The following is a 20,975-nucleotide window of genomic DNA, read 5'->3' on the forward strand; positions in this document are numbered from 1 at the left end:
AAAAATAAAAATCTAAGTCCCCCCGAATATCTGAATGGGCCTCTCCCCTCCATCGAGGTCATTCTGAAGTTAACCTGAAAAACTAGTTGAGGCCATGATGGGAAGAGGGAGTCACACACGCCTCATTACAGCCTCCTTTCTTTTGGAATTCAGGCACTGCGGATGAGCATTAACATAAACACAGACTTTGATTAATACCACAGGCTCTTTAAGTCTTGCAAGAAACATTTAAAATCTATTCTCTCTGAAGCCTGCTACTTAGAGGCTTCATCTGCATGATAAATGTAACCCAGACATTCTTTTCTACTGATTCCAGGTTTCTAGATAATAAGTCTTTTAACCAATTGCCAATCAGAAAACCTTTGAATCCGCCTATGACCTGGAAGTCCCCACTTTCAGTTGTCCCACCTTTCTGGACCAAACCAATGTACATCTTACATCTATTGATTTATGTCTTATTTCTCCCTAAAATGTATGAAATCAAGTTGTAGCCTGACTACCTTGGACACATATTCTCAGGAATTCCTGGGATCTGTGTCATGGGCCACTGGTCACTCATATTTGGCTCAGAATAAGTCTCTTCAAATATTTTACAGTTTGACTCCTCATTGATACGGTTCAATGTTGATACAACTCAACATTACCTTTCTATTTAGCTGTGCTTGCCTTCGGTTTAAAATTTCTTTTTTGTAAATTTCCCTTCTGCTATTCTGACATTTTATATCTGTGCAAACAGTCCTCAGAAGAAACGGAGCTATCTCAAAACCCAACCCTCTGAACTAAAAGACTATTGTTCCCTAAATGACGCTTGTCAGGCCTCTGAGCCCAAACCAAGCCATCGCATCCCCTGTGACTTGCACATATACACCCAGATGGCCTGAAGTAACTGAAGAATCACAAAAGAAGTGCAAATGCCCTGCCCTGCCTTAACCGATGACATTCCACCACAAAAGAAGTGAAAATGGCCGGTCCTTGACTTAAGCGAAGATATTATCTTGTGAAATTCCTTTTCCTAGCTCATCCTGGCTCAAAAAACTCCCCCACTGAGCACCTTGTGACCCCCGCTCCTGCCGACAGAAAACAACCCCCCCTTTGACTGTAATTTTCCTTTACCTACCCAAATCCTATAAAACGGCCCCACCTTTATCTCCCTTCCCTGACTCTCTTTTCGGACTCAGCCCGCCTGCACCCAGGTGATTAAAAAGCTTTATTGCTCACACAAAGCCTGTTTGGTGGTCTCTTCACACGGACACGCATGACAACGCTATTTTTATTTTTCCAAAGATTTTAACTTATGCACCTTATTTGCCTGGCTTGTTTCCCTTTACGTTATATAAGGTTATTCAGAGGGTAAAAAAAAAGTTTTAAATTATCTGGCTATGATAAAAAAAACTCTGCACTTCCTACCTCTGCTACAAAAATATATGCTCAGAATCTAATGACTGATTTCTGAGATATGAATATTTCTGCCAACAGTTCTCCCATACTTTAATTTTATTAAAATCTCTGTAGGTATAAACTTTTAATTGGTCACCTTGAAAGTCTGTTGTTGAACTTTGCTTTTGAGGACAAATGACTTGTTGGTTGAAACCAAATGACAACACACACATACACACTTAATTTCTTGTTATTTCTATGTCAGCATAAATAAAGATAAGTTCATCATAAAGGATAGATAGGTTGCTTGGGTGTTGGTGGTGAATTAACTAATGGTCCACATACAATTAGAAGTAATATTTACAGCTATTTTATCTGCAAATGGTTTCTTTTATATAACATATAATGCATAATAACAACTATGATGATCCTCTGTTCAGCAGTCCCCAAGGGAAACCCATTAGCTTAACTTCATCCTAATTACAAGGACTAGAGAGATATATCTCTAGAATATATAAATTAGAGCACTTATTCTTAGCAGGTTCATTAATGCCAATGTTTTAAAATTTATACTTTATGGCCGGGCGTGGTGGCTCACGCATGTAATCCCAGCACTTTGGGAGGCCGAGGCAGGCAGATCACAAGGTCAGGAGAGCGAGACCATCCTGGCTAACACTGTGAAACCCTGTCTCTACTAAAAATACAAAAAATTAGCCAGGCATGGTGGCGGGCGCCTGTAGTCCCAGCCACTCGGGAGGCTGAGGCAGGAGAATGGCGTGAACCCACCAGGTGGAGCTTGCAGTGAGCCGAGATTGCGCCACTGCACTCCAGTCTGGGCGACAGAGCGAGACTCCGTCTCAAAAATAAATAAATAAATAAATAAAATAAAATTTATACTTTATTAGATTTTCATGCTCGGTTCCACTGTGAAAAACAGAGTGGTCTTTCTACATTGGCACTTTCCTGTTTTTTCACTGTAAATTAGTGAAGTCAAACTAGAAATGGATTTGAGTCTTTACTTTGCACTTTCAGACTTTAACCTATCTAAATCTTAATTTCCTTAACTGTAAATGGAAGAAAATAATAATGCCCATTCTATAGAGTTGTAAAGATTTACTTTGCACAACAAATATGTATTGAGCACTTCCATGTTCCAGATAAGGTGCAAGGAGCTGTGTGTACAACAGTTAACACACCTAAAGAGAATCCCTGACTTCTTGAAGCCTGAAATCTAGAAGGAGGGTCAGACGTTAGGGAAATGGTTATACAAGAAAATATAAAACTATAAAGTTGGTGAGTGTTATGACACCCTGTATTAGATAGCTTTTACCTAATGAGACTCCCCTAAAGAAGTGATGTTTGATCTGAGATAATTTGTATGGGTAGGCCTTAACAATACAAAGGCTAGGAGGAAACAGGATGTGTAAAAGCCCTATGGCTGGAAGGAACTTAGAAGGATGTTAGACATAGACGAATGACAAGGTACTTGAAGTAAAGGAAGTAAGAGAGAGTATAGTGTGAAATGAGGCTGATAGTTAAAGCCTACCAAAAAGGGCCTTTTATGCCTTACCAAGAAGTGTTATGCTAAACGCAATGGAAAGCCATTAACGAGGAAAGATTATCCTGTTAGTAATGTGGAAAATAGGTTGAAGAGCATCCAGACTGGACTTGAATAGATGTGTTGGGAGGCCATAGCAGAAATCTACTCAAGAAATAATGGAAACTTGTACTAGCACAGTTTTGGTAAAGATAGAGAATGCAGATGAACTGGAGAGGTATTTAGGAGGTAAGATGGAAAGAATTTTACGATAGCCTTGACAGAGAGTATAAGACAGTGAACTCCAACATTTTGGCTAGCTACTTAGATTCTGACTATATCTGTGGCACAGAAATACTACAAAAGGCCAAGTTAGGAGGCAAGAAGATTATGAATTGAGCTTTGATAGTTAAGTTTGAGATTCCTTTGCTAAATTCAAACATGTTGATTAGACAGTTGTTTATATCAAGCGGGAGTTGGTTGGTTTTATTTGTATTTAATTTTTATGAACTCCAATAAAGGAAAATTACCTCCCTCACAGCTTAGCAGGGCTACTAAGCCATTAGCTCCATCAGCTGATAGGTTGCAAACTGAAATATCCTTTGGCAATATCTAGAACCTTCCTTAAGTGACTTTCCTCTGTCCCTTCATTCATCTTACTACCAGAAAGAGAAGTGATGCCAACTTGGATTATGAAGGAGGCTACAAACAGCAGAATAACCCAGACCCTGACATCATAGAGCCATTGACTATCTACTGGAAATTTCATGTGAGAAAAATAAACTTCTATCGAGTTTAAGCTACTGTTAGTTGGAGTTTTTTGCCAATTGCCACCGAATCTAATTCTAACCAGAATGGGAGGATAAAATGAGGCAATAGCATATACAAAGGTCCTAAAGCAATGTTTCTAGAATCAAAAGACCAGTGCAGCTTAAAATTCGAAAACAAGGGAAGAATGCCATGACACTGGAGATTATAACTAGAATCCTGACCGCCAAGGTAACAAGAAGGGAATGAGAAATCCCAGAAGGACTGGGAAGGGGATAGAGTCCAATGTACTTAATATAAATTCACTCTGGATATCCTGTTGGAAACAGGCAGAGAAGGAGGCAAGATAGGAGGCTACTGCAGTAATCAAAGTAAGAAATGACTGGGCCCATATTAAGGTGGGGACAAAGGATATGGAGGAGAGTGAATGGATTTGAAATGGGCAAGTTTCTTAACCTCTCAGGGTCTCAATTTTCTCTGCTGTAAGATTGAGCTATGAATACATTCTTCCTTACAACACATGTTAACCAAAAATAAAATTCTAAGTCCCCCAACTGACTGGCCAAAAGGAGCCAACAAAACCTGAAAATCTAGTTCATACCATGACAGGAAGGTGGAGACTATACACACCTCATTATACTCACCTCTCTTTGGAGTTCAGGCATACAACTGACCACCATTAACATTAAAATAGAGATCCTAAGACTGACAGAACAGACTCTGTAACCACAAGATACCAAATTCCAACCTGACTTTGGTATAGCATAACATGACAGATAGCAGGGTCCTTAAAGAAACATATATTTTGAAATGGTCCTGCAAGGCTATCTCTTGGCGGTGCAATTTTGCATTCTGTAAAGAATCGCCTTCCTTTACTGGGTCTCTCTAGCAGTCTGACACCTTCAGTAAGAGACAGTCATATCTATTCTCTCTGAAGACAACTACACGGAGGATTCATCTATGTGACAAGAACCTTGGCTTCCACAACAACCCCCTTACCTTATCTCAAGCTGATTTCAACTCTTCAGGCAGAGCTTAACCCTTTCAACCAATTGCCCATCAGGAAATCTTTGAATCCACCCATGACTTGTAAATTCCCCCACTTGCAGTTGCCCCACCTTTCTAGACTGAACCAATGCGTATCTCACATATTGATATGTCTTAAGTCTCCCTAAAACATATAAAACCAAGCTGTAACCCAACTGCCTTGGGCATGTGTGCTCAAGGCTGTGGTCATGGATCGTAATTCTTAACCTTTGCAAAGTAAACTTTTAAATTCATTGAGACCTGTCTCAGACACCTTTTGCTTTGTGCATATCTGTGAGGATTAAATTAGGTAATAACACATGTAAGATGATTATAAGCATCCTTAGCACAGAGAAAGAGACCAATAAATGCTAGCTACTGCCATTGTTATTACAATGACCACCTTGGAAGCAAAAATTACAGGACTTGCTGATGGCTTTTATTAAACATGTAATCTGTGTGCTGGGCACTATTCTCTTCACCAGAGGTTGTGCCAAGCCTGATCAACTAGCCGTAGTCTAGTTAAGCCCATTCGTTTTACTTGTGTCATAGCTTCTGAGTGTATATTCAGCTTTTATTGACATGTTTGCTACATTCACTTTTTTCAAATATAGCAGGTATTAAATTAATTTCTCAACTCTCAGAACCAAGAGCTGATATATTTATTTCTCTAAAACTATTTAAATCTGTTCTGAATTTCTACACTGTTAACCAGCACAAAATTCAATTTATTTTCCTTTGGAGGGACCTTCTCTAATGTTATGTAAGAGCTTCAGGGACTTATTTATTCCAAAACATTTACAAGGATTTCTCATCAATTCACACTTGACCACCTCTGTGGTCACTGTAAAGCAGGGAGTGCTTCTGTTTTGTTGGGCATTTTAGGCACCATGATCTTTTCCAAGTAGAGGAGTCAGGTTCCTGGTAAGCAGCTTTCAATGCCCTCCGAGGTTCTCCTACCTCCCTGTGATGCTGAATAAAAGCAGAGAACTGAACCCCAAAACTCAGGTATCCCATATAATTTGATAATATCACAGATTCTGAGGGGAAATTACCTATTGGCATCCCTTTTTATCTCCTCTATTATAAGGGTGACAATCTCTTTCCTCCTCTCTTTATTGTACAAAATGTATTACTATTCAGTTTCGCTTACATTCAGCACATATGTAAAGAGAAGAGCCAATTTCTAAGCTTCTTGGGGACTTAGGACAATATTGTCAGAATAAGAAGTGGCATCTTCTCGGCCATTTGCCATATGACAAATGGCTTCATCTATGAACTAATGAACTTGGTGAACTGATGGTGCTGGTTTCAGCAAGTCTTGGGTCCTTTTATTCCCAGGAGACTATTTGTGTAGGATAAACTAAAGAGAAAAGAACAAATCCTGAGGTAGACTTCAGTCTTTATAACTTATATTATATCATAGAAATCTCTCCCTGCTTGCTCCCTTGTCAGACATATCATCAAACAAATGAAGCTTACCCATCAGTATCCCAGGTAAGAAGAAGACAAAATATAGTAGAAGTCATTCCTATCAATGTGAGTATAAAAGAGGAAGACTGGTCACTTCTTACTGAGAAGCACTGAACAAAACCATGTCCACAAAATTCAATGAAATAATAACCTTTTAAAGTATTTCTATCTTTCTTCCTAAGACAGAAAGGGGACAAGAATTTTCATTTATGGCTCAAATTATTGAAATAATACAAACAAAGAGAGTTTACAACAGAACTTTGAGAACCCAATGGGAGTAATATTGGATAATTATTTAACGCTATATTGAATAGAAAATAAAAGCACCATTACCAACACATCTGGCAGATATTTGGCTCTTAGAGTTTTGAATTTCCTAAAAATATAGATTGTGCCTTATGAAAATAACAAATAGAAAAGAGCTTCCCCTGACACTTGGCCAAAGATTCTCCTAAAATATGCATCCATTTTTTTCCATAAGCTATTGGGGTACAGGTGGTATTGGGTTATATGAGTAAGTTCTTTAGTGGTGATTTGTGAGATCCTGTTGCACTCATCACCCGAGCAGTATACACTGCACTGTATTTGTTGTCTTTTATCCCTTGCCCCCTCCCACTAACCCCCCCAAGTCCCCAAAGTCCATTGTACTATCCTTATGCCTTTGCATCCTCATAGCTTAGCTCCCGCAAGTCAATGAGAACATACAATATTTGGTTTTTCATTCCTGAGTTATTTCACTTAGAATAATAGTCTCCAGTCCCATCCAAGTCATTGCAAATGCTGTTAATTCATTCCTTTTTATGGCTGAGTAGTATTTCATTGTGTGTGTGTGTGTGTGTGTGTGTGTGTATACACATACACATATATACACATACACCACAGTTTCTTTATCCATTCTTTGACTGATGGACATTTGGGTTGGTTCCACGATTTTGCAGTTGTGAATTGTGCTGCCATAAATATGCATGTGCAAGTATCTTTTTCGAATAATGACTTCTTTTCCTCTGGGTAGATACCCAACAGTGGGATTGCTGGATCAAGCGGTAGTTCTACTTTTAGTTCTTTGAGGAATCTCCACATGTTTTCCATAGCGGCTGTACTAGTTTACATTTCCACCAGGGTGTAGAAGTGTTCCCTGATTGTCACATCCATGCCAACATCTACTGTTTTTTGATTTTTTGATAATGGCCATTCTTACAGGAGTAAGGTGGTATCGCATTGTGGTTTCGATTTGCATTTCCTTGATCAGTAATGATGTTGAGCATTTTTTTCATATGTTTTTAAACCCCCAAACCAGTTAATCCAGAGGGACTTTTAATGGTTCTATTAGGCACTTCTCTCTTCCTCGCCTCCTGCTCATTCAGACCTAAATAGCATTTTGGCCTCTGCCCCGGTAGTTCACTGAAGCAGCTCTCACAAAGGTAAACAACAATTTAATCCTCCGTAATGGGAATAAACCACAAAGTTGTTTACTTTTTCTGGGGAGCAAGAGAGGAAGGTAGAAGAACAGCTCAGACCTTGGCTTAATTCTGTAAGCAATCTAAATGTGAATAAAGTGTCATATCCATGCGATTAAATGTTACAAAGCTGTGGAAATTAATGAAGTGGAGTTACTAGTGTCACCTAAGTAAATATCAGAAATATTATTTCCAAAAAAGAAGAGTCAGGTTGCAAAAAATAGCATAGAGTGTTCATAGCATTTGTGTAAAGTATAGAAGCATGCAAAACAATATTAAATGTTATTCAGCAAATTACTCATTTAGGATAAAAATATTAAGACATTTATTTGCAGTGTAAAGAAAAGCACATACACACACACACACAAATCAAGATACCAGTTACCTCAAAGAAGGAGGTAGAAGACTGCAATCAGAAGTGCTTCATTTTTACGTAATGTATACATGGATTTTAATTATATTGTCCTCTTTACCTTTTCAACATGTTTGCAATAATTCATAATAAAGGGAAAAAATAAAGAAACTAAATGTATACCTGTGCTTTTTTAGAAGTCTGCACCCTCGGAGTCCCAGGAAAGACCCCTGTTTTCCCCCACAAGCTCAGGGGTGTCTGCTCCCACTGCCTGGCCTCTCCCCGCTTCTGGTGCCCACTCTGATCTTGGAGCAGATTCGGGGCCAAGCCCAGGTTGTCACAGCCCAGCTGGGTGTATGCACACTCAGGGCAGCACTGACATGCTAGCCCCCTGCTCTCTCAGCCCCCTGCAGACTTTGAGTGCCAATGAGCATGGTGGGGGGAAGCTGGGCTGGCGCTGAGGGCAGCTCAGTACCAGCCTGCAGGTGCTTTTTGGTGTGAGCAACCTGAGCACCATGGACAGCGGCAGGAAGCAGACAGGCTCCTGGGCAGAAGGGGGCAGGTCTCTGGTGAGGCCCCGGGGTTGGGCTGCCAGTCCCATGGACCAGAGTGGGGACTTGTGGTGACTTTTCTGAGCCAACTCATGTTTGCCCAGGGACTAATTGGTGCACACTTCCTCCCCTCTGAGACCCATAAAAGCCCCAGGCTGAGCCAGAACTAGACAGATGATGGGACAACTTGAATGTGGACAGGAGTCACCCACTCTAGGGCCTTCTCTCTGCTGAGAGCTGCACAATGTGATGACCAGCTGCAGAGAGGAGCTACCTTCTTTGCTGAGAGCTGAACACTGGACTGGACACCTTGGCTGCAGAAAGGAGCTGCCCCATGAAGTTCTCGTCTGAGCTGTTTTATCATTCAGACGAGATTTATCATTCATTCTCTGCATCTTGTTCAATCTTCTTCTGTGTACCTCATTCTTTCTGGTTGCAGGACAAGAACTCAGGACCCACGGAATGGTGAGGATAAAAGAGCTGTAACACAAACACTGCAGGCAAAGAGAAAGAGAGAGGAGCTGCAGTCCTTCAGGGAGCCCAGACCCAAGAAATCCCCAAGCCAGGGCTTGACTTCCTCTTTGGGACCCTGTGGTTCCTGGCATCTCCAAGCTTCCAAGTGACACTGTGTTCCCCAGTGCCAGCCATGGAAGCTGCTTGCGGTACACCTGGTCCGGCTGCAGCCTCACAGAGAAACAGCCGTGTGCCGGCACCTGGAGCTGCCCGCCCCATGGCAGCAGCTGGCACATCTGACTGTGCGCAGGCTGGACCCCACACTTGCTCACACATCCCTCACCACTCCACACCTGGCTCGTAGTCTCTCTTGGAGGCATGGGATCTAGGCTGGTAGTGTGAGCCAAGCATAGCCTGCCAGGTCGAGTGGGTGGAATGAGCCCAGTGGGGCTGAGGAAAACTTGGGCAAAGGTGGCACTGACCACAGAAGTCTCCGGCCAGAAAAGCAACACCCCAAAGATCCCATAACCTCTGTAGGTTTAATCGACCTACATTTAAAGAACATACATGGGAGACTTGAATAATGAATTAATAATTGTTCTTCAGACAAAGCTAACATAAAAAATATATTTGAAATGAAGCCCAGTATAAGGCAGCTCAGAAACTTATGCATATATAGTCAGTTTTTATTTTTTAATTTGGGTTTTGAGAAATATTATATTCTGCTCTACCCAATTCAAAAGGAAAGAGAAGATATGTGAGTCTAGCATAATCACACAGCTGTGTAGTTTCTGCAGAAACCTCCAGACCTGTATCTAATATGTATATTTTTAGGTATTTTGTGGAAGTATTTAAGAGAGAGAATGACAGAAAGAGGGAGACAATAAAATAAGAAAATAAGGTTTCAGCTTAATCTGAATGGATTGTAAAGAGTTGCCTCTACCACATGGAAATACTTCAGAATTTAGTCATTTTTATTTTACAAATGATTTGAATTGCTATTTCTGTTACAGTGCCTTAATTCTTCTGTTATTTTTAAGACAAAAAACTTGCATATCTAAGGAGACTGGTTGTGGGGAAACTATAGTCAGTAAGAGTATTTTTATGACAATAGGGCTAATAGGTTCATAAAAAGTCAATCTTGCCAACTTCTACTTTTGTGACTTCCAGCTTTTTCAAGCCTACATATCCTTTTTTGCTATCAAAAAATTTATCCTTTTCCTCCATACCTACTTTTAATGAAAGTCTTTTGAAAGAATTTTCATTTTATTAATCAGAAGATAACTAAATATAATTTTCAAACAGTGGCTTGGAAAATATTCCATTTATAGTCATTATTTACCTGTAGATGGTAGACTTGTTGATAGTAGAGTGGTATCTATCCTATTAGCAATGAGCTATGCATCAAAATGCTCAATTTGCAATTCAGACTCTACTTACTAGAAAACTTTCTAAAACTCAGTTTTCTTATCTGTAAAAAAAGATGATATACTTTATTGCTTGTTGTAAAGATTAAATGAAAAATTCATGTAAAGTTTTCAGCATAATGTTGAGCTCTCACTACATGTTAATTAATGTTTTTTATTAATATGCATATGGATCTACTGACTATTTGCAATAAATTTGATCCCTTTCCCCAAAAAAAGTTTGGGAAAAAAATCTCTTTAATGAATCTAGCCATTCCAGGTTACTGAGCAAAGAATATTTAGACCACAATAGCTATAGCATCAAAATAGAGATATTACTATTAAATTTCTATACAGTCTTGGAGGTTATTTGGCTAGTCCATTGAGAATTTTATTTAAATGCTAGTCAACTTTATTAAAATTTGACAACCTTATAGTAAATTTAAGAATAACCCAAAAGATGAGTTGACAATTAAAAGTCTGGGCCAGGCACGGTGGCTCATGCCTGTAATCCCAGCACTTTGGGAGGCCTAGGCGGGTGGATCACCCGGCATCATGAGTTATAGACCAGCTTGGCCAACATGGTGAAACCCTGTCTCTACTAAAAAAATACAAAAATTAACTGGGTATGGTGGTGGGTGCCTGTAATTCCAGCTACTTGAAAGTCTGAGGCAGGAGAATGGCTTGAACCTGGGAGGCAGAGTTTGCAGTGAGCCGAGATGGTGCCATTGCCCTCCAGCCTGGATGGCAGAGCAAGACTACATCTCCAAAACAAAACAAACCAAAACAAACAAACAAGAAAAGTCTGTTTGAAAAATAATCCTCACCATTTCTCACACTAGATTATAAATAATTAATCCTTAGTAAGAATTACATGTATATATGATAATAAAAACCCTTCTTCTTTACATAAACATTATAGCTTGGAAAAAAATTAAATCTTAAGCATTGTACACATATTAGGTAAAACATCATGAAGGCAACATAAGAGATGAAGTAGAGAAAAAAAGTAATAAAGAAAAATGGTCGTTGTTATTTTTCTCTCTTAGTACACCACTCCCCTCAAAAAGTTGCTTCATGTAATATTTATATACTTTCCATAGTCATTTCCTGTTTTTCTTTATGTGTTCAATGTAGGATTGGTTTGTTTTCTGTTGTTGCTGTTGTTGTTTGGCTTTTTTTGTCCATAGCTGTTCCATTTTTTATTTTTGTGATTAAGTTAGAAATATTATTTATTGACTAGAAGGGCAAAAATGAATACAGCATAATCACAGATCTAATTGTGTTATTCAGTGACTTTCAATAAGAATGGCATAAAACTTTAAAAAACAAATTGTTTTGGTATGGGCAGCTCACTATAAAACAATTTCCCTCCGGCAACAGTGACTTCTTTATCCTCAGAATTTAAAAATAGTGTATATTTATCTTATAACATTATGTTATATCCCTCAAACATATACAATAAAATTTATTTTTTTAAAATGTATATGATTGTACCTACTAGATGACTGTGAATACCAGGAAAGTTGTGGTACACACAATTGAAAAGGAAATGGGTGCCTCCGGTTTCTATAGGTGTAATAAAGAGGTTCCACTGAAACTTTTGTATCAGAAACCAATAATAAATTATTATTTATTAAAATACAATTAATTATTACATAAATAATTATGACATAATTATTTATTAAGATACAATTACAACCCATTCTATACCACTAAAATTGTGCTCCATGAAGGCAAATGTTTTCCTCTATGTTTTTGTTACTTTAATCTAAACACTTAGAACAGTGCCTGGATCAATACAAATTTGCTTGAATGAATAAATGAGTGAATTTATTATTAATGTTAGTCAAATTACTGGAATTAACCAAAAAATAAAGAATATGATACAAACAATATTACTATACTTACACCATATGACTGCAACTAGGAAGAGTTACATTTGAGAAATGGTGAGCTTTCTTATTTTACTCCTTCCTTTGACTTATGACATCAGTCAACATTTGTAGAATCCAAAGATTTAACTCACTTTTCATAAATAAGTCGTGATTGAGAAAAATGGTGTATTAAAAAAATCCATGTTATATTACATGTAAGTGTTTTGAAATGATTTTTTGTACTTAGCTAGGTGCTTTGAATAAATTATTTCATTAACCTGTTATCATTAAACCTATTCTCTATATAATTGTAGGAGATGGGTCAGAGTGGTGGGAGAAACTATAGGGAAAGGAGCAGGCCTTCTGAAAGGTCAGAAGGCTCTGCATAACTTTGGGGGAGAGTAAGCTGAAGGCAGTTGTTCTCCAACCCTGAGGCAGAGGGCAAGGAGTAGGTACAAGGAAGGGTATGGGAATTTTTCTTAAACAGGTTTGTTTACTTATGTTGACCAGGAGCTGACCTTTGATCATCCACACTGTGTGACTGCTCCCTGAAAGGGTGAATGATGCTAATTACCCACAGATTTTGTTTAATACAGGCTTTCAGCATTATGTCTGTATTGAATAAAAGCGAGCAGCTCCAGCTGTTCGGAACTGATCATTCTTCGGCCACTAGTGCCGTGCTGTCCCCTAGCTTCTCTTACACTGCATACTTGTGTCTGAGTACTCCTCTCATCCATCACTCAGTCAGGGTCTGCAGCATGAACCCAGCAGCTGGTGCCCCGTGTGAAGAACTCAGCAACAGATTGTGACAGAACCCTTGAGAGCAAAAGTGAAGCCACTGTGCAGTCAATAAGTAATGGGCACCTGCTCTGGATTTCCAAGTTTGAGGGAATTTTCAAGCTAGGGTTTCAACATGGGACAATAGTTATCAGCTCAACAGCAAACATAAAAGTATTGAAACAGCTGCTTAAAGCTAGCAAAGCCTGGGTATCCCAGGTTCAATTAAGGGACCTAATGCAAACTGTTGTTTCCCATAACCCATGATTCCTGGAAGAAGACACGCTAAACCTAGAGTTCTGGGAACAAGTGGGGAGAAATCTTAAACAATATCACACACATGGGCAACGGGTCCTAGTAACATCTTTAACATTATGGGCCTTAGGGCTGCTTTGGCCCCGCCCTACACAGAAAAGCCTAAACAGGGAAGGGAGGAGGAATCATCACCTACCTTACTGCCTCCTCCTCCTCCCTCAGCCCCGCTGTTACAGGTAAAGACACAAAAGAGAAAACAGAGGTTTTTCCTGAGCACCCTCCCCCTATAAATTGGAAAAAAAAAAAAAAAAAACAAGGGATACACTACAGTTATGGGGCCCTGTCTTAGGCAAGCAGCATTAGAAGGGTAACTCTTGGCCTGCCCAGTGATGCAAGATCAACAAGGCAGTTGGGTATATGAACCCATTACTTTCAACACTTTTAAAGAGAAAAGGAAAAGCATTAGAGAAAATGGAGCTGCTAGCCCATTTATGAAAGGATTAATTGAGGCCATAGCAGATAACTTCCATATAACCCCATGGGACCAGTCAGTCCTAGCTAAAACAACTTTAGAGGTCAGTCAATACCTCATCTAGAGGGCAGAATATGATAGGTTGTGCAAACAACAAGCCAACTAGAATCAACTGACTGGCAAAACATAAAGGCTGCAATACTCCAGGGGAGGGGTCCCTCGTTAATATACAATCTCTAATCATGCCCATCCCTGTTAATCTTTGGGAACAGGACCTATTAGCCCAACTGGGGGGTGACTCTGCAGACCCCTTTCTAGTAATGGTCACTGTTGTAATTCCTCCCCTACCCCTAACATAGCTCTCTTAAGATCCAGTTTGGGTAGAACAGTGGCTGTTAAAGGGAGAGAAATTACAAGCCCATGAATTAGTTGAGGAACAATTAAAAGCCGGCCATATAGAGCCATCAAACAGCCCTTAGAATTCGCCCAGTTTTGTCATTCCCTAAAAATCTGGTAAACGGAGACTTCTGCATGACTTACATGCTATCGATGCTAATTTGCAACCTTTGGGGCCCCTTCAACAGGGCCCCCTTTCCCCTGTGGAGATTCCTCGAGATTAGCCTTATAGTCATTATTGACTTAAAAAACTGTTTTTCTACTATTCCCCTTGAAAACAGGACAGAGAAAAATTTGTGTTTCCAATACCAGCTATCAATACTGAAAGGCCAGCTAGCTGATTTCATTGGAAAGTAGTTTCTCAAGGAATGCTGAACAGTCCTACCATGTGTCAGTATCATGTAAATCAGACTTTTGCTTCCCAGTAGAAAAGAATTTCCTAATATTGTCCATTATATGGATGATATCTTACTTGCAGTCCCAATGGAGCCAATACTTTTAAATTTATATGCCTCTGTCAAAAGGAATACACAGTTAAGAGGTTGAATGATAGCACCTGATAAGGAACAGATGTCCTCTCCTTAGAAATATCTTGGATACGTACTAACATCCCAGTCAGTAAGACCTCAAAATGTTAAACTGAACACTGACAACTTACACACCTTAAATAATTATCAAAAATTACTGGGTGATATTAACTGGCTTCACCCCACCTTGAGCATAACTACTAATAAATTACAGAACCTGTCTTCTATCCTAAAGGGCAATGCAGCCCTGGACTCCCCCCAGTGTTTAACCCCTGCTGCAAAAACGAAAATTGAGGAAATAGAGCAAGCTATTTCTCAGATGAAACTAGATCGCATAGACCCACAATCTTCAGTCCAATAGTTGATTTTTCCTACTAAATATTGCCCAAGAAAATTAATAGGACAAATGGCCCCACAGCTGCACTTCCTAGAATGGGCTCTTTGCACACATATGGGGACTAAAACACTATCTCCCTATGTCCAGCTAGTTAGTAAAGTCATCTATATAGGCTGAAAATGATGCAATCAATTGCAAGGTTATCACCCTGATGTCATAAGAATACCCTTAAGTAAAAAACAATTCGAAGCAGTCCTGCCCCTATCTCTAGACCTTCAGATTTATGCGGGCCATATAAAACATGCCCTTCCTGCTGACAAACTACTTTAGTTCTTATCTCATACAGCTGTAGTTACCCCTGCAAAGGTAGTTTACTCCCCCATACCTAATGCTTTAATGCTTTTCACTGATGGCTCTGGTAAAAATGGAAAAGCAGCTATCTGGTGAAAACCACACAACTCCTTCACTCTATCTGGATTTACTAGCACTCAGAAAGCTGAGGTTGGAGCCCTAATATTGGCCCTGGAAACCCTTCCCGCTCAGCCCATCAATATCGTTAATGACTCTGATTACTCCATTTACTACTCATTGCAGAACCTTGGAACAGCCCTCATTAAGTCCACTCTTGAGCCCACTCTGTGTGCACTTTTTCTTTGACTTCAGCCATTGCTGGATCAATGAACACATCCTGTTTTTATCACACACATTAGGGCCCACAGCTTGCTGCCTGGCCCACAGGCTTATGGCAATGATCAAGCAGACCTGCAAGTTATAATGTCACTGCTTGACCAAGCCACCCAATCACATCAATTTTTCCACCAAAATTGGAGAAATTTATCTAAACAATTTCAGTTAACCCAAAGACTAGTTAAACAAATTATTTTACAATGCCCAGATTGCCAGCTCACAGGCACATCCCCTTCCTCAACAGGTGTTAACCCTAGGGGACTAGAACCTAATCAGTTATGGCAAACAGATGTTACACACGTCCCTGAATTTGGAAAACTAAGATATGTACATGTATCCATTGATACCAATTCCCACCTAATTAGAACTCATGCTCTTCCTGGAGAGTCCACCCAATATGTCATTAAACATCTTCTCTTAACTTTTGTGTTTACAGGGTGGCCCACAAAAATTAAAACTGATAGCAGTCTGGGTTATACCAGCTCACCATTTCCACAATTTTGTCACACATGGGACATCTGACATTCCATTTTAGCACTTTGCTAAAATCACTCAAGATATAAAACCTTCAGTGTTACGAAAAGATGTAAATACTAATCTATGGTGTGGTTCAAATGATTTGCTAACATGGGGAAGAGGATGTGCTTGTGTTCACACCCCCTCAGATCCTCTTCGGATTCCAGCACAATGCATCAAACCACACCACGGTATGGCTGGGACCCAATCCGATATCAAAAATAAAGGAAATAACCCTGCAGGACCCGCAGCCCTGTATGATGTGGCTTCCTTGGACAACAAAGGCCCTGGACATGATTCTGAAGAAGACAATTCAGAAGGCTGAGTGAATCCTAATCCAGACACAAACGTCATTCACTCCACGTAATTTGTTCCTTTCTATGCTTTCTGTTGTACACTGCAACTCTCATAGAGTATTAACCTTTCTTATTCTCTCACTTTGCCTACAACCTGCACCTGCTACTCTCCATTGGGCCCATCTTCTAGATCCCCCTTTCTTCCACTCTGCTACTTGGGCAGGCACCTGCTTCCCAGCCTCTAACAATGTGACTGATTGGCTAGGAGGGATCGACATATCCCCATTGGGGTCCCTCAGTAATGGCACACATTGGACCGAGGTGCCAAGTAACACTAGATATTACTCCTTGATTGGAAAATAATATTACTGATTATACTCATGTTTGTCTTATGTTATTTACTAATTCTAAGATGCAAAGCTGGAACACAAGCTGTAACCACTGCACCTGTCAAACCTGTCTCTGCACACATCTTTACTCTTCAATCAAAAAAACCTGATGCAAAAAAAACAGAAAAGGGGGTGATGTAGATTGGTTAGAGTGGTGGGAGAAACTCTAGGGAAAAAGCAGGACTTCTGAAAGGTCAGAAGGCTCTGCATAGCTTTGGGGGAGAATAAGTTGAAGGCAGCTGTTTTCCAACCCTGAGGCAGAGGGCAAAGAGTAAGTACAAGAAAGTTTAGGGGAATTTATCTTAAATAGGCTTGTTTACTTATGTTGACCAGGAGCTGACCTTTGATCATCCACGCTGCATGACTGCTCCCTGAAAGGGGGAACAATAATGCTAATTACCCACAGATTGTGTTTGCTCCAGGTTTTTGTCATTATGTCTGTATTGAATAAGAGCAAGCAGCTCCAGCTGTTCACATATTTGAATACAGATGGTCCAGCTGTTCAGGACTGTTCATTCTTCAGCCACTAATGCCAGGCAGTCCCCCAGCTGCTCTTACACTGCATACCTGTGTCTGACTACTTCTTTCATCCATTGCTCAGCCAGGATCTGCAGGACAGACCCGGCATATAATTAAGGTTATTGGTGGAGCTTGCATACAAATCTTTATCTAAGACCAAAGTTGATGGTCTTTTCACTGTTTTTTCAAAGAGATTGCTTACTCCACCAGGAGAAAGATATCTACCTATTCTATCACTGGAGATGATCTAGACTAGTCCAACTGGTAGGAAATGCTGTGGTCTGGGAGTGAGGTACTAAATTCTAATTCCAAATAATTTCAAGTTACCATTGGTAATCTCTAAGCTTCAGTTTCTTTATAAAATGAATTTACAAAGTTCTGACAACCAATACAGAGGATTGCTGTGCAAAGCAAATAAAATTAAAAGTATAGGAAAGTGATTTGTCGATTGTCAAGGAATATTGATGTGTATGAGAACTGTTAGTGGTATTAGCTCTCATCTATATTCATTCATATTGTCAAAAGACAGAGTATGTTGAGAGCAACTAGTTTATACCAAATTTTCTGAGGAAATGAAATAGAATCCCAAATCTCTGAAGTAAGATCACCAAAAGTAAATAATACATAGAATACCAGAAATAGCCAGTATTTTTACTGCACTGTTGCCTTTTATATTTAATTGGATTCATTTCTCTGAGTGCATCATCATATAGAACTCACATGGCAATACCTTGAATAAAAAAGAAGTTTGTAAAGTTAGTTACCATCATTGATTATGCATTAACTTCTTGTTTAAAATATTCACATTTGAAGTGAAACTCGTGTGTACTTACTACCAGGGAATCAACAGAAGTTCGACTTTTTAAAGGAAGTAACTGGATTAGAAATAGAATGAGAATAAAAACAATTTTTCTGTTACTAGAAAAAAACTTTCCTTTACTAGCTCTTTTTGTGTTCAGCCAAATCAGAGTACAGGTATGGCATCACACAAAGAGTTTGTTAAATCTTTGGATTCTACAAATGTTGACTGATATAAGTCAGAGGAAGAAGTAAAATAACAAGTCTCACTCTTTTCAAACACAACTCTCCCTAATCCTAGTCATGTGGTAAAAGCATAGCAACACATTATTCATAATATACTCTTTATTATCAGACTGTAAGTTCACCAGATCCCTTTCTTTCTATCTCATCCACACATTTGAATACAGACGGTCCCTGACTTATTATATAATGGTTTGACTTACAATTTTTTGACTGTGATGGTGCAAAAGCTATACATACTCAGCATGCTCTTCAGTGTAAGACAGGGTTATGGCTGGATTAAACTCATCATAAATTGATTATATCATTCAGGCAAAAGCACACTTTTGACTTACAATGTTTTCAATTTTTGATGGGGTTATTGGGGTGTAGCCCCACTGTAAGTTGAAAAGTATCTGTATTTCAGATGCTTGTTTGACTGAACGAGGTAGCAATTTGATAGCTATCCAATCAATTTAATAAAAAGAATGACTTAATGGCACAAATTAAACTCTGGGATATCAAGAATGAGAAAAGAACTTGATAGTACAAGTGGTTCCTAACTGCAAGGGTTCAACTTAATGACTTTTCAACTTTAGGATGGGCTTATCGCAGTATTAAATGCATTTTCAACTTATGATATTTTCAACTTATAATGGGTTTATGGGCATGCAGCACCATTGTAAGTCTAGCAGCATCTGTATTGTATGCATTAATTTTTAAAAATTCCCTATTAACATTGCAAGTGCTAATTAGGTTATCTTAAAGATATTGTTTTTCTCTAAAAGACTGTATAGGCCAAACCTAATCAGTGCAGACATATCTCTGTGCAGACTACCAAATCTCATTTTGCATGTGCATAATCCTAGAAGGTAAATGTCAATACAGAAAAATAAAAGAATACACAAAAATAATATGAAGTTTAAACACCAAATAAGCACTGATTGCATTGATTAGAAGCACTAGAGAACCTAATACTATTAAAATAGTGACATTTTAACTGGAATAGATAAAAATAAAGTAATTTAAATGATAAATTATGATGTTATTCACATAATGGTTTATATCTGATGTTCAGAGGCCAGATAAATAAAATCTACTGTCCAAACAAAGCAAGAAATAATGGGGTTTTAAAGGCTACAGTAAAGTCAATTACTTCAAATAATTCAATATTTTGTTCACTTCCACAAAATTAGAGAACAATTAATCTGGCATTTTCAAACACTTAGTCTTTCCAGTACTAATACTAATTTTTAATCTAAGCATTGTAATTGACTTCCAGGGCAGTCAATAAAAAAAAAAAAAAAAAAGAAGAAGAATAAGAAAGAAATGGGAAAAATAAGAAGGAAGGAAAGAAAGAAAAAAATTACCATGAAGTTTAGAGAAGTTAAGTAGAAATATTTAAAAAGTGAAATCCAGTTATTTTTCAATATTAGAATAAAATATGCTAGTTAAATTTACTCTTAGATAATTGCCTCATTATTATTATTCATTTTTATAGACAAAGTTTAGATATATTTTAGGTATTTTAAAATTGTGTGCATGTGGAGTATTTCCTCTTTTAAGTATGTGCCATACTAGAGTTTCTTCCATAAGAAACTATTAAGGAGGTACCTGTTTTCATGTATTGGACAGCAGGTGATGTAAGTTTGAGATTTCTGTGAGCAAGGAACTTCATAAAATGAGCCCTGAAGTTGCAGTGTACCAAGCTGGAATCCAACTCAGTGTACCAAGCTGGAATCCAAGCATAGCACAATGGTCCCACCGAGCTGAGGAGGCAGAGAAGTTTACGGCAGCAAAACCAATGGAATTTTCAGGGCAGAGTATTAGGGAAGTCGGCGTGGGAGCAGGAAATGTGCTCAGAAGACTATGGAAGACTTAATTTATGACTTTGAGATTGTAGTCATTCTAGTAGGTGTAAAGCGATATCTCATTTTGGTTTTGCTTTGCATTTCTTTACCTCTAATGAGGTCAAATTCTTCCATGTGCCTATTGGATTTGTATATCTTCCCTAGAGAAATATCTATTCGGATCCTTTGCCCATTTAAAAATTTGGATTATTTGTCTTTTTTTATTGTTGGGTTATAAGAGTTCTCTTCTCTGGATATGAGGTGCTTATCACATATATGATTTGCAAATATTTTCTCTCAATCTGTGGGTTGTCATTTCACTTTCTTGATAGTATCCTATGAAGCATAAAGTTTTAATTTTGATGAAGGCTATTTTTCTATTTTATTTGCTGTTCATTCTTTTGGTATCATATTTAAAAATCCATTGCTAAATTTGAGGTCATGAGGAGTACCCCTAATCTTCCAGAATTTAGTTTTCTTAATTTGTTCTAAAAATTTAATAGTGAAATAGAAAGTGTAAAGTGTCTGATCATTAGAGAAATGCAAATCAAAATCACAATGAGATACCGTCTCATGCTAGTCAGATGGCAATTATTAAAAAGTCAAGAAACAACAGATGCTGGCAAGGCTGTGGAGAAATAGGAACACTTTTACACT

The 20,975-nt window shown here is 38.6% G+C and overlaps 1 protein-coding gene across 2 annotated transcripts in view; it reads left to right on the forward strand.

Moving 5' to 3' along the window:
• The first annotated feature begins 12,927 nt into the window (after positions 1–12,927).
• The window catches only part of GC (GC, vitamin D binding protein), a 68,735-nt gene continuing 60,687 nt past the window's right edge, over positions 12,928–20,975 (forward strand). The window contains exon 1 of one of the 2 annotated variants that reach the window (XM_025385930.1): positions 12,928–13,106. The gene's annotated coding sequence lies outside the window, so the exon portion shown is untranslated. Of the gene's footprint in view, positions 13,107–17,624; positions 17,741–20,975 lie in introns of those variants that run through there. The other variant, XM_025385929.1, reaches the window with a different exon arrangement.

The sequence above is a fragment of the Theropithecus gelada genome, chromosome 5 (assembly GCF_003255815.1).
Source record: "Theropithecus gelada isolate Dixy chromosome 5, Tgel_1.0, whole genome shotgun sequence".
In the NCBI taxonomy this organism is placed as follows: domain Eukaryota; kingdom Metazoa; phylum Chordata; class Mammalia; order Primates; family Cercopithecidae; genus Theropithecus; species Theropithecus gelada.